Genomic DNA, 16,701 nt, shown 5'->3' on the forward strand with positions numbered 1-16,701 from the left:
AGTGAGCAGGTTATTGCGGAGTAAGTGCTGCTTAATAGCAGTGTCAACGACACCTTCCATCATTTTACTGATGATGGAGTATAGACTGATGGGGCAGCAATTGGCTGGGTTGGATTTATCCTGGTTTTTGTAGACAGGACATACCTGGACAATTTTACACATTGCCGTGTAGATGCCAGTGTTGTAGTTGTACTGGAATAGCTTGGCTAGGGGTGGGTGCTTCTGGAGCGCAAGTCTTCAGTACTACTGCCGGAATATTGTCAGGGCCCACAGCCTTTGCAGTATCCAGTGCCTTCAGCCGTTTCTTGATATCATGTGGAGCGCATTAAATTGGCTGAAGACTGGCATCTGTGATGCTGGGGACCTCCAGAGGAGGCCGAGATAGATCATCCACTCGGCACTTCTGGCTGAAGATGTTGAAAATGCTTCAGCCTTATCTTTTGTACTGATGTGCTGGGCTCCTCCATCATTGAGGATGAGCCTCCCTCTCCAGTGAGTTGTTTAATCGTCCACACCTCCCACATCAGGATGTGGCTGGACTGCAGAGCTGAGTCCTGATCCGTTGGTTGAGGGATTGCTTAGCTCTGTCTTTTGCATGTTTCTTCTGCTGTTTAACATGCAAGTCATCCTGTGCTGTAGCTTCATGAGGTTGACACCTCATTTTTAGGTATTGCTGTAGGTCTGGACTTACATGTAGATCAGACCAGATACAGACAGCAGATTTCCTTCCCAAATGACATTAGTGAACCAGATGAGTTCTTCGGCAATTGACACCATTACTAAGACTAATTCTAATTCCAGATTCATTCAATGAATTTAAATTCCACCAGATGCCATGGTGGGATTTGAACCTGTGTATTAGCCTGGGCCTTTGGATTACTGGTCCAGTGTTACGTCACTATGCCAACACCTTCCCCTTCTCAAGTATTAATACTTTACTTACCCTGATTACTTTAAATTCAGAAGCAAGGGGCACAGGTTAATTGTGCTCACAATCCCCATACCTATTTACGCTTCTTATCAAATTTTCTGACCACAGTGTTACTACATTCAGCTCCTTTGAACTTAGTCATGGGAGCTTTAACCATCAAAGTCACTGTTATGATGTGGTAGACGATGTGTGCCGGTGGACAAAATCCACATGGGAAACGTAGTCACGCTATCACAACAGTTTTGCAAATTGTATTTATTATGAGAAAATGTGTGCACTGAATTTATAAGTAATGAATCCACCAAGACCTTTAGAGATTTTAAAAATTAAATTAAAATATTTATTAACAAAATAAAAGATTTAAAGCACTTAAAGACTACAATTTCTTAATACGATAACAAATCCTAAAATTCCTAATTAACCTGACTCCCAGTTACACACCCACTTTAAGGAAACAGTTCAAAATAGATTTTAGATTTTTAACAAAACCAGTAAGTTAACACAGTACCCACTTGACAGTGGAATTCCAAATGGCTTTCTCCAGCTTCAATTACTGGATATAACAGATTTGTGTACAAATGGCTGGAGGCTTCTTGAAGGCTGTTTCACACATTCCTGTTACTTCTTTAGCCAGAGAGTGGTGAATCTGTGGAATTCATTGCCACAGAAGGCTGTGGAGGCCAGGTCATTGTGTGTATATAAGACCGAGATAGATAGGTTCTTGATTGGTAAGGGGATCAAAGGTTACGGGGAGAAGGCGGGAGAATGGGGTTGAGAAACTTATCAGCCATGATTGAATGGCAGAGCAGACTCGATGGGCCGAATGGCCTAATTTCTGCTCCTATGTCTTATGGTCTTATAGATCTTACTTGGCACTCCCCTCACATAGCCTTTCATTCTCCTTTATATATGTTTCTCTCTCTTTAATAAGTAAATTCTATTCTTTCATATATCTTGGGAATGGTATCTTTCTCATAATATAATAATGTTCATGTTGCCAATATTGTCAATAATCTTTGGGGAAAAATAACCACATTCATTAGCCTTGCTTATCTGACTAGTTGCAAACAGACTAACATCCCTTTGAAATCAAAACAATCCCTTTATTTAATCTAAAAAAATGCATTTTCCCTTCATACCTTAAATGCTAAACTAGCATCCATGTTTATTCATTAGCATTTCAAGCACATATCTATATCTAGCTTCTTTTGATAAATCCATACTTGCAGTCTACCTGACCTCAAATGTATTTAATTCATGCAGACAGACCCAACTATACTCACACCCATAAACCTACTTTACAATAAACCAGAAAAATATTATAAAAATGATTATACTTACGTAATAGTCACAATGGACTCTGTTGACCAGTTGATTATACACAAGGAGAGGCACTGGGGCGAAATAGAGCTATTAAACATATCAAATATTAACTAATGTAATGTTCCAAGCGATGCGCAGCCCTCTTCTGAATGATTCTAACCATTCTTCCACTGATTAAATGGATTAAAAAGAACATCTTCCTTACCTCTCTGCATCTAGCCCGATCGATTAGTCTTGAACACAATTCTACTTGCACTTGTGTTATTATAAACGTATGCACTTTACGACAGAAAACTTGAGTGCAATTATCAAATTGAAGGTTCTGGTCCACCTGAAATACGAACAAAGAGCTTCACTGAAACTTGAACATCTCAGCTATTTTTTGCGAGAATTTTTCATTTCTCAATGGGGAACAAACACAGTGCAAGTAGATTCAACATTTCTCTCTTTTTGGTACCAACTTCCAGATCAAGATTACATGGATTGGATACAGTGCTAAGTTCCCTCTGTATTGTCCCACTAAGAACTCCTTAATCAAACACAGTATGGCCTATAGGCAGAGTAAAGCTTCCTTTAATCTACACCAATAATCTCCCTCTGGTCCAACATTAGAAATGTACCTCTTACTGCATCAATGTGACACAAGCTATATCTAACTGGTCTTTTTAAGAGTCAATTTAAAGTTCTGGGTTCATGCCAAACAGAATCCGGATTGATATTGCCATGAACAATCTTACTGATTTAATCAAATGTTAATTATTTCAATCAGTTCAGAATTTACTTACTTTAAAGTAATTAAAGTATCATGTACTCCAAAACTAAGACTGCCCTCAAAACAGCAAGGGTAAATAGGAACATTGTAAGAAATTAGGGTCTTTAATATAAAGGTGTTTTCTGCATAATATAAAGCTCCCTAAAAAGCTTTCTAAAAAGGCAGCAATTTTTAAACAGTATTAGGAAAAAGGCAAGATCACTTAGTACAGACTGCCATGTTGACATTCCTAAGCTGTTAGGATGGCATCCTGTGTGTCCCCTTATCTATGCAATAGTTTACCAAGGACCAAGATATAACCCTCAGCAGGATGTAAACTAAAAATTGACCTTGAGCAGGATGACGAGTAAGGGGAGGGGGTAATCACCCTGATGTCTGGAGTACCTGTCCTGAACAGAATAATTAGATAGATGGAAAAACTCAGCAGGTCTGGCAGCATCGGTGGAGAAGAAAAGAGTCGACGTTTCGAGTCCTCACGACCCTTCAACAGAACTGAGTATAGTTAGGAGAGGGGTGAAATATAAGCTGGTTTAAGGTGGGCGGGGGGAGAGAGAAGTTGGGTGGGGGGGGGGGGTGGCGGTGGTTGTAGAGACAAGCAAGAGTGATAGGAGCAGATAATCAAAAGATGTCACAGACAAAAGGATCAAAGAGGCGTTGAAGGTGGTGATATTATCTAAGAAAATGTGCTAATTAAGAATGGATGGCAGGATATTCAAGGAACAGCTCTAGTGGGGATGGGGTGGAAAGACTGACAAGGTATTAGTTGTAGATTTTAAAATAATGGAAATAGGTGGGAAAAGAAAAATCTATATAAATTATTGAAAAAAACAAAAGGGAGGGGGAAGAAACGGGGTGGGGATGGGCGGAGGGAGTTTAAGATCTAAAGTTGTTGAATTCAATATTCAGCCCGGAAGGCTGTAAAGTGCCTAGTCGGAAGATGAGGTGCTGTTCCTCCAGTTTGCATTGGGCTTCACTGGAACAATGCAGCAAGCCAAGGACAGACATGTGGGCAAGAGAACAGGGTGGGGTGTTAAAATGGCAAGCGACAGGGAGGTTTTTTTCAAAGCCCCCAGTTTCATTTTATTCTTCGTCTCATCCGACGCCTCAACAAGAAACTTTTTCTCTTTCTCTCAAGTGCTAAGGAACGCAAGCTCCAACAACTCATCGACACCAACACCCATCTGGGACCCTCCACCCCTGCTTGTGCCTCCGTTCCCACCCCATCTTCCAATCCCAGCCCCAGCCGCGTATTCACTATACCCCCTGACCTTCCCCTCTCCGATGCTGAACATTCAGTGCTCAGCAAAGGACCTAGTTTCATACCCTTACGCCCTCATCTCAATGAATTTCGGGCTCGGCACGATGCTGAACTCTTCTTCCGCCGTCTTCGTCTCCGTGCTCACTTCTTTGGGCAGGAGTCCTCTCCCCGTTCAACGGATCCTTTTACCCACCTCCAATATTCTCCCTCCACCTGGACCCCTCCCTCTGGATTCTTACCTTCTCTTGATCTTTTCATTGAGAACTGTTGGCGTGACATTAGCCGTCTCAATTTCTCTGCTCCTCTCACCCATTCTAATCTGTCTCTCTCTGAACTTACTGCACTCCGTTCTCTCAGGTCCAACCCCAACATTGTCATCAAACCCACTGACAAGGGTGGTGCTGTTGTTGTCTGGCGCACTGACCTCTACCTCGCGGAGGCTGAGCATCAACTCTCAGACACTTCCTCCTACCTCTCCCTGGACCATGACCCCACCACTGAACATCAAGCCATTGTTTCCAGGACTGTCACTGACCTCATCTCCTCTGGAGATCTTCCTCCCACAGCTTCCAACCTGATAGCCGCCCAACCTCGGACGGCCCGCTTCTACCTCCTACCCAAAATCCACAAACAGAACAGGCCTGGCAGACCGATCGTGTCAGCCTGTTCCTGCCCCATGGAACTCATTTCTCGTTATCTTGACTCCCTTCTCTCTCCCCTTGTCCAGTCCCTTCCCACCTACATCCGTGATTCCTCTGACACCTTACGTCACATCAACAATTTCCAGTTCCCTGGCCCCAACCGCTTCCTCTTCACCATGGACGTCCAATCCCTCTACACCTCCATCCCCCACCAGGATGGTCTGAGGGCCCTTAGCTTCTTCCTTGAACAGAGGCCCCAACAATCCCCATCCACCACTACTCTCCTCCGTCTGGCTGAACTTGTTCTCACACTGAACAATTTCTCCTTTAACTCCTCTCACTTCCTCCAAATAAAAGGTGTGGCTATGGGTACCCGCATGGGCCCCAGCTATGCCTGTCTCTTTATGGGGTATGTGGAACATTCCTTGTTCCAGTCCTACTCCGGCCCCCTCCCACAACTCTTTCTCCGGTACATCGATGATTACTTCGGTGCTGCTTCATGCTCTCGTCGGGACCTGGAAAAATTTATTAATTTCGCTTCCAATTTCCACCCCTCCATTATTTTCACAAGGTCCATCTCTGACACTTCCCTTCCCTTCCTTGACCTCTCTGTCTCAATTTCTGATGATAGACTGTCCATCAATATCCATTACAAGCCTACCGACTCCCACAGCTACCTTGACTACAGCTCCTCACACCCCGCTTCCTGTAAGGACTCCATCCCATTCTCTCAGTTCCTTCGCCTCCGTCGCATCTGTTCTGATGACGCTACCTTCAAAAACAGCTCCTCTGACATATCCTCCTTCTTCCTTAACCGAGGTTTTCCACCCACGGTCGTTGACAGGGCCCTCAACCGTGTCCGGCCCATGTCCCGCGCATCCGCCCTCACGCCTTCTCCTCCCTCCCAGAAACATGATAGGGTCCCCCTTGTCCTCACTTATCACCCCACCAGCCTCCGCATTCGAAGGATCATCCTCCGCCATTTCCGCCAACTCCAGCATGATGCCACCACCAAACACATCTTCCCTTCACCCCCCCTGGCGGCATTCCGTAGGGATCGTTCCCTCCAGGACACCCTGGTCTACACCTCCATCACCCCCTACTCCTCAACCCCCACCTATGGCACCTCCCCATGCCCACGCAGAAGATGCAACACCTGCCCCTTCACTTCCTCTCTCCTCACCGTCCAAGGGCCCAAACACTCCTTTCAAGTGAAGCAGCATTTCACTTGCATTTCCCCTAACTTAGTCTACTGCATTCGTTGCTCCCAATGCGGTCTCCTCTACATTGGAGAGACCAAACGCAAACTGGGCGACCACTTTGCAGAACACCTGCGGTCTGTCCGCAAGGAAGATCCAAACCTCCCTGTCACTTGCCATTTTAACACTCCACCCTGCTCTCTTGCCTACATGTCTGTCCTTGGCTTGCTGCATTGTTCCAGTGAAGCCCAATGCAAACTGGAGGAACAGCACCTCATCTTCCGACTAGGCACTTTACAGCCTTCCGGGCTGAATATTGAATTCAACGACTTTAGATCTCAAACTCCCTCCCCCCATCCCCACCCCGTTTCTTCCCCCTCCCTTTTGTTTTTTTCAATAATTTATATAGATTTTTCTTTTCCCACCTATTTCCATTATTTTAAAATCTACAACTAATACCTTGTCAGTCTTTCCACCCCACCCCCACTAGAGCTGTACCTTGAGTGTCCTGCCATCCATTCTTAATTAGCACATTTTCTTAGATAATATCACCACCTTCAAAGACTCTTTGATCCTTTTGTCTGTGACATCTTTTGGTTATCTGCTCCTATCACTGCTTGCTTGTCCCTACTACCACCCCCCACCCCACCAACTTCTCTCTCCCCCCGCTCCCCCCACCTTAAACCAGCTTATATTTCACCCCTCTCCTAACTATACTCAGTTCTGTTGAAGGGTCGTGAGGACTCGAAACGTCGACTCTTTTCTTCTCCACCGATGCTGCCAGACCTGCTGAGTTTTTCCAGGTAATTCTGTTTTTGTTTTGGATTTCAAGCATCCACAGTAGTTTTTTGTTTTTATAATTAGATAGATGATTGACACCAGCCTTCAAAAGAGGGCATACATTGGTGTTATAGTGGTGGTAGGGGGCTGAAGTGCTGGTGAAGTGGCAGTGCTCGTTGGACAGTGGCCTTCTTCAGATGGAAGATGGAGGAGGAAGAAGATCGAGGGAGGAGTTTCCTAACAATTCAGCAAGAGAGCAGGACACTGTTATCACATACTACTGAGATCAACACAGTCTGTACTGACCATCCGTTTGTCCTCTGGGATCAGTAAACTGCTCTCAACTGTCATGGGTCATATACTTTTTCTGTCTAATCAGTTAATGTATCAAATCTAAACTGTTGTTTCTTAATAAACTTAATAAACCATCTTAAAAGTACTTATGACTAGTCGTCTGCCTATTTAGGTATCTGCGGGCTGAAAACCAAGAATCTTACAACACCATCATCTGCAAGCTCCCTTCCAAGTCACCCATCAATCTGACTTGGAACTGGGTTACCATTCCTTCAACGTTGCTTGGTCGAAATCCTGGAACTCCCTCCCTAAAAGCACTTTGGGTGAACCTACACCACAGTGTCTGTAATGATTCATGCAGTTGGCTCAGTACCATCCATTCAAGGGAATTGATGAATGGGCAATAAGTGTTGGCCTTGCCAGCGTCAATCATATCTCATGAATGAATCTGACAAAAAGCTGAGCATTCTCTCACATTGTATTCCCGGAAACGAAACATTCTCTCGCATCATATCATCACACATTGAACATTCTCTCACACCAACCCTCACAAACTGAGCATTTGCTCACAACAACCCACACACAGTGAGCATTTTCCAACTCCATAACCTCAAACAGAGACAATTTTCCAGCATTGTATCCTTACGCACTGAGAATTCTCTCATACCATATCCTTGCACACAGAATTTTTTCACTCCATATCCGCACACATTGAACATTTGCTCAGACCATATCCTCACAGACTGAGCATTCTCCAACTCTATATCCTCACACACTGACAAATTTCCAACATTGTCTCCTCACACACAGAATTCTCTCACACGATATCTGCACACGCTGAACATTCACTGACACCATATCCTCACTTACTGAGCAGTTTCTTACACCAACCCTCACAAACTGAGAATTCTCCAACATCATATCCTCACAGGATTTGCAATAATCCTCAGCCAGAAGTGCCGAGTGGATGACCCATCTCGGCCTCCTTCGGAGGTCCTCGGCATCACAGATGCCAGTCTTCAACTAATTTGATTCACTCCACATGAAATCAAGAACTGACTGAAGGCACTGGATACTGCAAAGGCTGTGGGCCTTGACAATATTCCAACAATAGTGCTGAAGACTTGTGTTCCAGAACTTGCCGTGCCCCTAGCCAAGCTGTTCCAGTACAGCTGCAACACTGGCATCTACCTGGCTATGTGGAAAATTGCCCAGGTATGTCCTGTACACAAAAAGCAGGGCATGTCCAACCTGGCCACTTACCGCCCCATCAGTCTACCCTCCATCATCAGTAAAGTAATAGAAGGGGTCATCAACAGCGCTATCAAGCAGCTTAGCAATAACCTGCTCACTGATGCTCAGTTTGGGTTCCGTCAGGGCCACTCAGCTCCTGACCTCCTTACAGCCTTGGTTCAAACATGGACATAAGAGCTGAACTCCCGAGGTGAGGTGAGAGCGACTGCCCTTGACATCAAGGCCGCATTTGACCGAGTGTGGCATCAAGGAGCCCTAGCAAAACTGGAGTCAATGGGAACTCTCTGCTGGTTGGAGTCATACCTAGCATAAAGGAAGATGGTTGTGGTTGTTGGAGGTCAATCATCTTAGTTTCAGGACATCATTGCAGGAGTTCCTCAGGTTAGCATATAATTAAAAGACCATCCCGCCAGGCTCTTGGAACCCCACTGTATCATCCGTCCACGTGGGCGGGAAAGCACACAAACGTGTTTCACAACAGCACGCAGGCGACGTGCACTTGGTGGCCTTCACTTTGGGGGAACTGCAGTGAGTGAGCAGCAGCGTTCTCCACAGCTCGCCCATTGATTACAGGCCTCAGGGCGCCGGGGTGGGTGGTGGGGAAACTAATGCCAGGCCAGTGACTGCCGAGGGATACGGCGTGTCTGGGGGCAAGTGCTGGCCAGCATTGGAGGCGACTGCTGAGGGGGCTGGGGGGGCATCAAGTGCTGTCCTGGTGCTGCATCCCGCACACAGGCAATCGAGGTGGGGGTCTGGGTAAGCGAGGGAAGTGGCCAGGCATTAGGGACACCTGTATAAACTGACCATGCCTCAGCAACTGAGACAGATCAGACGCAGTCACAGTGATATGATTGGGACAAAAACAAAAGATGCTGGAAAAACTCAACAGGTCTGACAGCATCTGTGGAGAGAAAGACAGAATTACTGTTTCGATTCCGTATGACTCTTCTTCAGAGAAGACCCCAATATGATTGGGGTCAGGCTCTTAGCCTGCCCGCCCATGCAAGCAATGCGGAGGCACCAAAAGGCTACCGAGCGCTCCATACCTTCCCCACCCCCCCCACCTCCACCATGCCCCGATCCCCCAGCACAGACTCCGAGTCCGCCACCACTTTATTGGACCGTGGAGCAGTTGGACTGCACACGTTGTACAATCTCCTCACTAACACTGGCCATGTAGCAGTCACTGCCGGAGGTGCTCACAGCCCCTTGTGATCTCAGCATCCTGGTTTGGACCAGTGTCCCCCGTGTCGCAGGATAACAGGGCAGTCATGCAGCCCATTCATCTCTGGCCATCCGAGGGGTGACCAGCACTCTCCAGGAAGCATTAAGGGGCGGACATACAGGGCCAGGAAAGGTGATAAGTACAGCCATGATAACCACGTCTCTCTCTCTTTCATGCTGCAGGAGGACCATGTCAGGATCATGGACAAAAACAGAATTACCTGGAAAAACTCAGCAGGTCTGGCAGCATCGGCGGAGAAGAAATCAGTTAACGTTTCGAGCCTTCATGGCCCTTCGGCAGAACTGAAGCAAGGCTTTTAGCTTTTTGTTTTTATCAGGATCATGGATCCTGGTGACCAGCTGTATGCCTGATGGCCTACAGAGGCCGTAGAAGACTGGGGAGCATGTAACTGAGGCTCCTGGCTGTGCAATGGCAGGAGCAGCAACCTCATGAAGAAGGGGCAGCCGAGGCTCCCGCACACGCTGCCCAGGAGGAGAGTGAGCCATGGCTGGTCAGCATCTAGTGACACTCAGGGTCTATAGGCGCTGTCTGTCATTCCTGCAAATGACTGAGAACCAGTGTCGCCGACGACTGTGCATGTCTAGGGACCTGGTAGCTCACATCTGCCACTTACTGCAGGACTTGGCCCCAAGGGGACATGGGGGGCATCCACTGCCAGTGGCTGTGAAAGTGACCACGGTGATCAATTTCTATGCCAGTGGCTCCTTTCAGGGCTCCACAGGTGACCTCTGTGGGATTTCACAATCCACCTCCCACAAATGTACCCATGAGGTCACGGATGTCTCCATGGCAACAACTTTGTGCATTTCGCCCGGGACCGGGACAGCCAGGATACAAGGGTCATTGGATTCGCCCTGATCTCGGGATTCCCACAGGTGCAGGGTGCGATTGCCTGCACTCATGTGGCGCTCAGGTCTCCATCGCTACACTCAGTGAACTTCATCAACCGCAGGGGCTTCCACTCACTGAACATGCTGCTGGTATCTGACCACCACAAACACATCCTGCAGGTCTGCACACGGTTCCCAGGGAGTGTGCACGATGCCTAAATCCTGAGTCACACTCAGATCCCTGCAGCCTTCCAGGGTCCACAGAGTCTGCAGGGTTGTCTCCTTGGGGACAAGGTACAGAGGCCGTGGCTGATGACACCCGTGTGGCAGCCTCAGACTGCAGCAGAGCGATGGGATAATGAGGCTCATGCAGCATCTCACAGCTTGGTGGAACAGACCATCGGGATGCTGAAGATGAGGTTCCGGTGCCTGGACCGATCTGGTGGAGCCCTGCAATACAGTCCACAGAGGGTATCACACATCATTGTTGTTTGCTGCACCCTTTACAACCTGGTGCTGCAACGGGGAGAGGAGCTGTCTGAGGAGGAGATGGAGGAGCTGGAGGTCTCCTCGAATGAGGAGGACGCTGACGGGGATGAGGGTGAGGGGGTCCTCAGTGGTGACAATGACAGGGATGAGGGTGAGGGGGTCCACAGCGGTGATGGTGATGGGGATGAGGCTCTCACACTGGCCAGACGAGGCAGGCGCATTCGGAGGCCCTCATAGCTGCCGGATTTGTGGTGGATGATGACAACATGCAGTGAGGTGTCCCCATAGATCCTCACATCACATATGTGAATATTTGACTCCAGTCTGGCTTATGGCAGCACCAATACCCTCTGTGAGAATGCTCCTGTCATGGAGATGCAGTGGAAGCCCTAACCGTCGCTCGATCGCAGGAGGATGATGACAACATGCAGTGAGGACACTCCATAGATCTTCACATAGTCTCTGAGAATGTCTGACTCCTGTCTGGCCGAGGGCAGCTCCCTTACGCTCCATGATCAGGGCCATCTCAGAGACGCAGCCATGAAACTTTAGATGCATCTGATGCTGTGTCCACCTTCAGCACCTCAGCCCTTCAGGAGCTGGTGCACAGCATCACTGGTCACAGATGCTGGTGAGATGGGGGCCAGCCCCACCTTCAAGGTGCTGAGAGCACACAGAGAGAATGAGAGAACTCTGTGGCGCCTGCCCACTACATTCTGGCAGCAATGACCAGCACCGTCGAGGTGCAGACATCAGTAATGTGTCCAGGGAGTGTGAAGCTGGACCATCACTGTGGTCTGAAGGCTGCACAGACACAGGGAAGAGGCCCTGGACTGAGACATCTCCCTTTATCCTGTGCAGAAAGGTTTCACATCTGAGTGACAAGAACACTGTTCATCAGAACAAGGAGCCTCAGGCAGGGAGACATTCTTAGGAGTTTATTGACAATAGTGAACATTATGTACAAGTGATTAACACCCGTGCCCAGGCTGTGCAATTACTTTGACCGAACTTTCCTAACCCTGCCGCTACATCTTGGTGCTCCTGGGACATCCACAGTGGAGGTGGAGGCAGCCTGCTGACTGTGACGCCCTGTCTGTGATGACTTTGGCGGGTGTCCTCTGGAGGGCCGAGACTTGGAGGGTCCTGACCTGCTTTCGGGGTCCTGCTGTGTGGCAGTGTCACCCTCCTCGGCCTGTGGAGCTGGAGCTGCTGAGGTCTCAGGAAGAGGGGAGTCACATGGGCCGGACACTCCCAGAGTCACCTGGGTGGATGGCCCCGGACTGTGCACCTGCTGATCCTCCTCCCTATGGGTGCCCGAGGGCCCCAGGCTGACTCCGTGAGGAGAAGGGGTAGCTGGAGTGAGATCGAGTTGCCCAGCACCCCTCTCGCGTACACACTGTTGGAGGCCAACTATGGCATCAGCGATGGAGTTAAGCCCGCGCAGCAGTGCAGGAGCGATGTCCTGGACCAAGGTCTCCATGGCGGCTGCCATCCTGTGTTGCAATGCCGGCGCTATCACCTCAGCCTGAAGGCGGACGGACTCCTCCATCGTGCCTTGCCACCTGAGGAGTGCAGTGGACATCCCTTCCTGATGTTCCCGAGCTTGTCGTTGCAGCTCCAGAGACTCGTCATCTGACTCGGACTCAGCAACGTTCTGGCCTCCAGCAGCCCTCCGAGTGCGGGGACCTGGGAACTCCCTGTTGCCGTCTGCTGTGGATCAGAAAGTGTGATGTGCTCACCAGATTGTGGTCCCAAGGCTGCTCTAAAGCTGGGTCCCACCGAGGTGTGTGTCTCTGTGCTGGTGGAGGGTTTGAGTGGGCGCTGTGACGGGACTTCGGGGAGGGTGCCTCCAGACTCCTCTTCAGAGGTTTCTTCGGAGCTTGACTGGAAGCTCAGGGTCATGAACTCCCAAATGGGCCTGCGAAAGCCAGGGGAGGTAATTAGTGCATGGCAGTGGCCTGTGAAACAGGACACAGCACTCACGGCATGGTTATCTGATGGATGTTGTGCTGCTGGATCCTCACTTGGTAGAGCAGCGCCGACCTCACCATCAGCACAGGACCGGTCCCGGTCATCGCCGACCAGCTGGATGGTTCTGGTTTCGAATTCTGTCAGAACTTTGATCTCTGGCATCCCTCCACCTGCCTATGACCTTTCTCTCCTGTTGTGAGCCAGTTTGTCCTGCTTGGATAGAGATGGGGAGAGTGTATCAGGACACCTGCCGGGCCAGATGATAAGTGTGCCTGGCCTGTGTGGGTGGTGAGTGGTCCCATGGACGGGATGAGGACAATGACGGTGAGTGTGAGAGAGTGAATGGTGATGTTCCTCGCACTGGCAGTGAGTGAGGGCCCTGTGGGTGTGTGATGGATTTGTGAGTGCGTGAGTTGGGAGTGATGAATAGAGTGACTTACCCTGGCAGAACGGAGGAGGTCATTCATCCTTTTGCGGCACTGGGTGGCTGTCCACCTCTGCAGGGTGTTCACACTGACCACCGCTGCCACAGTCTCACAAGCCAGGTTGGTGACATTGCTGTCCATCCTGCGGCAGAGCAGGTTAGAACAAATCCCGTTGGACCTTCATGGCATCCAACAGTCCCTCGAGCGACCCGTTGTTGAGGCGAGGAGCTGCAGTCTTTTTTCCTTTGCTGGCCATGCGTCCCAGGCAGCGGTAGTGAGCTGGTGGCGATGAGCGCTTGGATGGCGGCTGCCTTTTAAAGATGGCGGCCGGTGATGATAAGTTTCATGGGAGTGAATATATAATGAGGTGGGCTCAGGAAGATATGGCGTGAAAACCCGCCATTTTCACTGGTGGATAGGATTCCATTTTACCCGCACGCTACCGCACTTAGTGGAATTCTGGGAAAAGTCAGCCCCATATCTTTACAAACTGAGCATTCTCCAACACCAATATTTAAATAAAAATAGAAAATTCTGGAAAATCTCAGCAGCTCTGACAGCATCTGGTGAGAGAGAAACAGAGTTAACGTTTTAATATTTCTAGTCCGTATGATCTCTCCAAAGTTAGAGAGAGGTAGATGGAAAATAGGTCAGGGATAGGTGGGAGCTCAGGAGAGACTTAACAAAGATATCATGGACACAAGACAAAGGGAGTGTTAAAGGCTAAAGAGGGTGCCAATTGTGGCAAAAAGGTAAGATAGCAGAATGTGTTAATTGCTGAACAAGGGTCAGCACTCTGTGAAAGCAAAATATAAGAACAAGTGACACATGGCCCTGTGGGTGGAGGGTGCAGGGTGGGGGAGGGGGGGTTGTGAAAAAAATATTGAAAAGATCAAAATGGAGGGTAGAGTTCATGATCTGAAGTTGCTGAACTGAATTTTAAATCTGGAAGGCTGTAAAGTGCCTAATTGGAATGTGAGGTGTTGTTCCTCCAATTTGCATTGGGCTTCACTGGAACATTGCAGTGAAAAGATTTCTGGGTGAAAATATTTCTCCTCAACTCCCCTCTTAACCTTCTTTCCCTTACCTTAAATCTATGCCCCCTGGTTGTTGACCCCTTTACAAATGGAAAAAGTGCCTTCCTATCCACCCTATCCATGCTCCTCATAATCTTATACACCTCTATCAGGTCCCCTCTCAACCTTCGCTGCTCCAAGGAAAAGAACTCCAACCTATCCAGTCTTTCCTCATAGCTCAGGCCCTCCAGCCCAGGCAGCATCCTGGTAAATCTCCTCTGCACCCTCTCCTCTGCAATCACATCCTTCCTATAATGTGGCGACCAGAACGGCACACAGCACTCCAGTTGTGGCCGAACCAGCATTTTATATAGTTCCAGCATAACCTCCCTGCTCTTGTATTCTATGCCTCGCCTAATAAAGGCAAGTATCCCATATGCCTTCTTAACCACCTTATCTACCTGCCCTATAACCTTCAGGGATCTGTGGATATGCACACCAAGGTCCCTCTGATCTTCAGTACTTTCCAGGGTCCTACCATTCATAGTGTAATCCCTTGTCTTGTTAGCCCTCCCCAAGTGCATTACCTCACACTTTTCCAGATTGAATTCCATTTGCCACTGCTCTGCCCACCTGACCAGTCCATTGATATCCTCCTGCAGCTTACAGCTATCCTCCTCATTATTTACCACCCTACCAATTTTCGTGTCATTCGCAAACTTCTTGATCATACCCCCTACATTTAAGTCCAAATCGTTTATGTACACCAGAAACAGCAAGGGCCCCAGCACTGAGCCCTGTGGAACCTCACTGGAAACAGACTTCCAGTCACAGAACCATCCCTCTACCATCACCCTCTGCTCCCTGCCTCTCAGCCAATTTTGGATCCAACGTGCCACTTTGCCTTGGATCCCATGGGCTCTTACTTTCTTGCCTAGTCTGCCATGAGGGACCTTATCAAGATCCTTGCTAAAGTCCATGTAGACCACATCAAATGCGTTACCCTCATCAACACTCGTGGTTATCTCCTCACAAAATTCAATCAAATTTGTCAAACACGACCTTCCCTTAACAAATCCATGCTGACTATCCCTGATTAATCTGTGTCTCTCCAAGTGCAGATATATTCTGTCCCTCAAAATTTTTTCTAGTAACTTCCTCACCGCCAAGGTTAGACTGACTGGCATGTAATTTCCTGGCCTATCCCTTCCTCCCTTTTTTAATAATGGGACAACGTTAGCAGTCCTCCAGTCCTCTGGCACCTCACCTGTGGCCAGAGAGGATTTGAAAATTACTGCCAGGGCCCCTGATATCTCTTCCCTTGCCTCCCTCAGCAGCCTGGGATACATCTCATGCTGGCCTGCGGATTTATTCACTTTTAAGGCCGCTAAACCCGCTAGTACCTCCTCTCTCTCTATCTTAATTTCCTCTAATATTTCACAGTCCTCCACCCTGATGTCTATACCTGCATCGTCCTTTTCCATTGTGAAGAACGACACAAAGTATTCATTGAGGACTGTACCCACGTCTTCCGGGTCCACACACAGATTACCTCTATGGTCCCTAATTGGCCCTACTCTTTTCCGAGTTATTCTCTTGCTCTTTATATACTTAAAAACTCCCTTTGGGTTTTTTCTTTATTCTACCCAAAAATGCTTTCTCATTCACTCTCTTAGCTTTTCTAATTTCCTTTTTAAGTTCCCCCCTGCACTTTTTATACTTCTCTAGGGACTCTGCCATATTGAGCCCTCAGTATCTTCCATAAGCTTTTCTTTTTGCTTAGCCCTTTGAAGGAGTCACATGTGCTGTGGATAAAGGGGAACAGGTGGATGTACTGTACTTAGATTTCCAGAAGGAATTTGATAAAGTGTCACAGCAAAGGCTATTGCAGAAAATAAAAACTCATGGTATGGGGGGGCGGGGTAACATATTGACATGGATAGAACATTGACTGGCTAACAGGAAGCAGAGATTTGGAATAAATGGGTCTTTTTCTGGTTGGCAGGATGTAATAAGTGGTGAGCCACAGGGATCAGTGCTGGGCCTCAACTTTTTACAATTTATATAAATGACTTGGATGAAGGGACAGAAGGAATGGTTGCTAAATTTGCTGATGACACAAAGATAGGTAGGAAAGTAAATTGTGAAGAGGCTATGTAAGGAGGCTACAAAGTGACAGAGATAGGTTAAATGAATGGGCAAAGATCTGGCAAATGCAGTCTAGTGTGGACAAATTGAAATCATTCATTTTGGCAGGAAGAATAAAAAA

The sequence above is a fragment of the Cetorhinus maximus genome, chromosome 2, assembly GCF_964194155.1.
Source record: "Cetorhinus maximus chromosome 2, sCetMax3.hap1.1, whole genome shotgun sequence".
Classification (NCBI taxonomy): domain Eukaryota; kingdom Metazoa; phylum Chordata; class Chondrichthyes; order Lamniformes; family Cetorhinidae; genus Cetorhinus; species Cetorhinus maximus.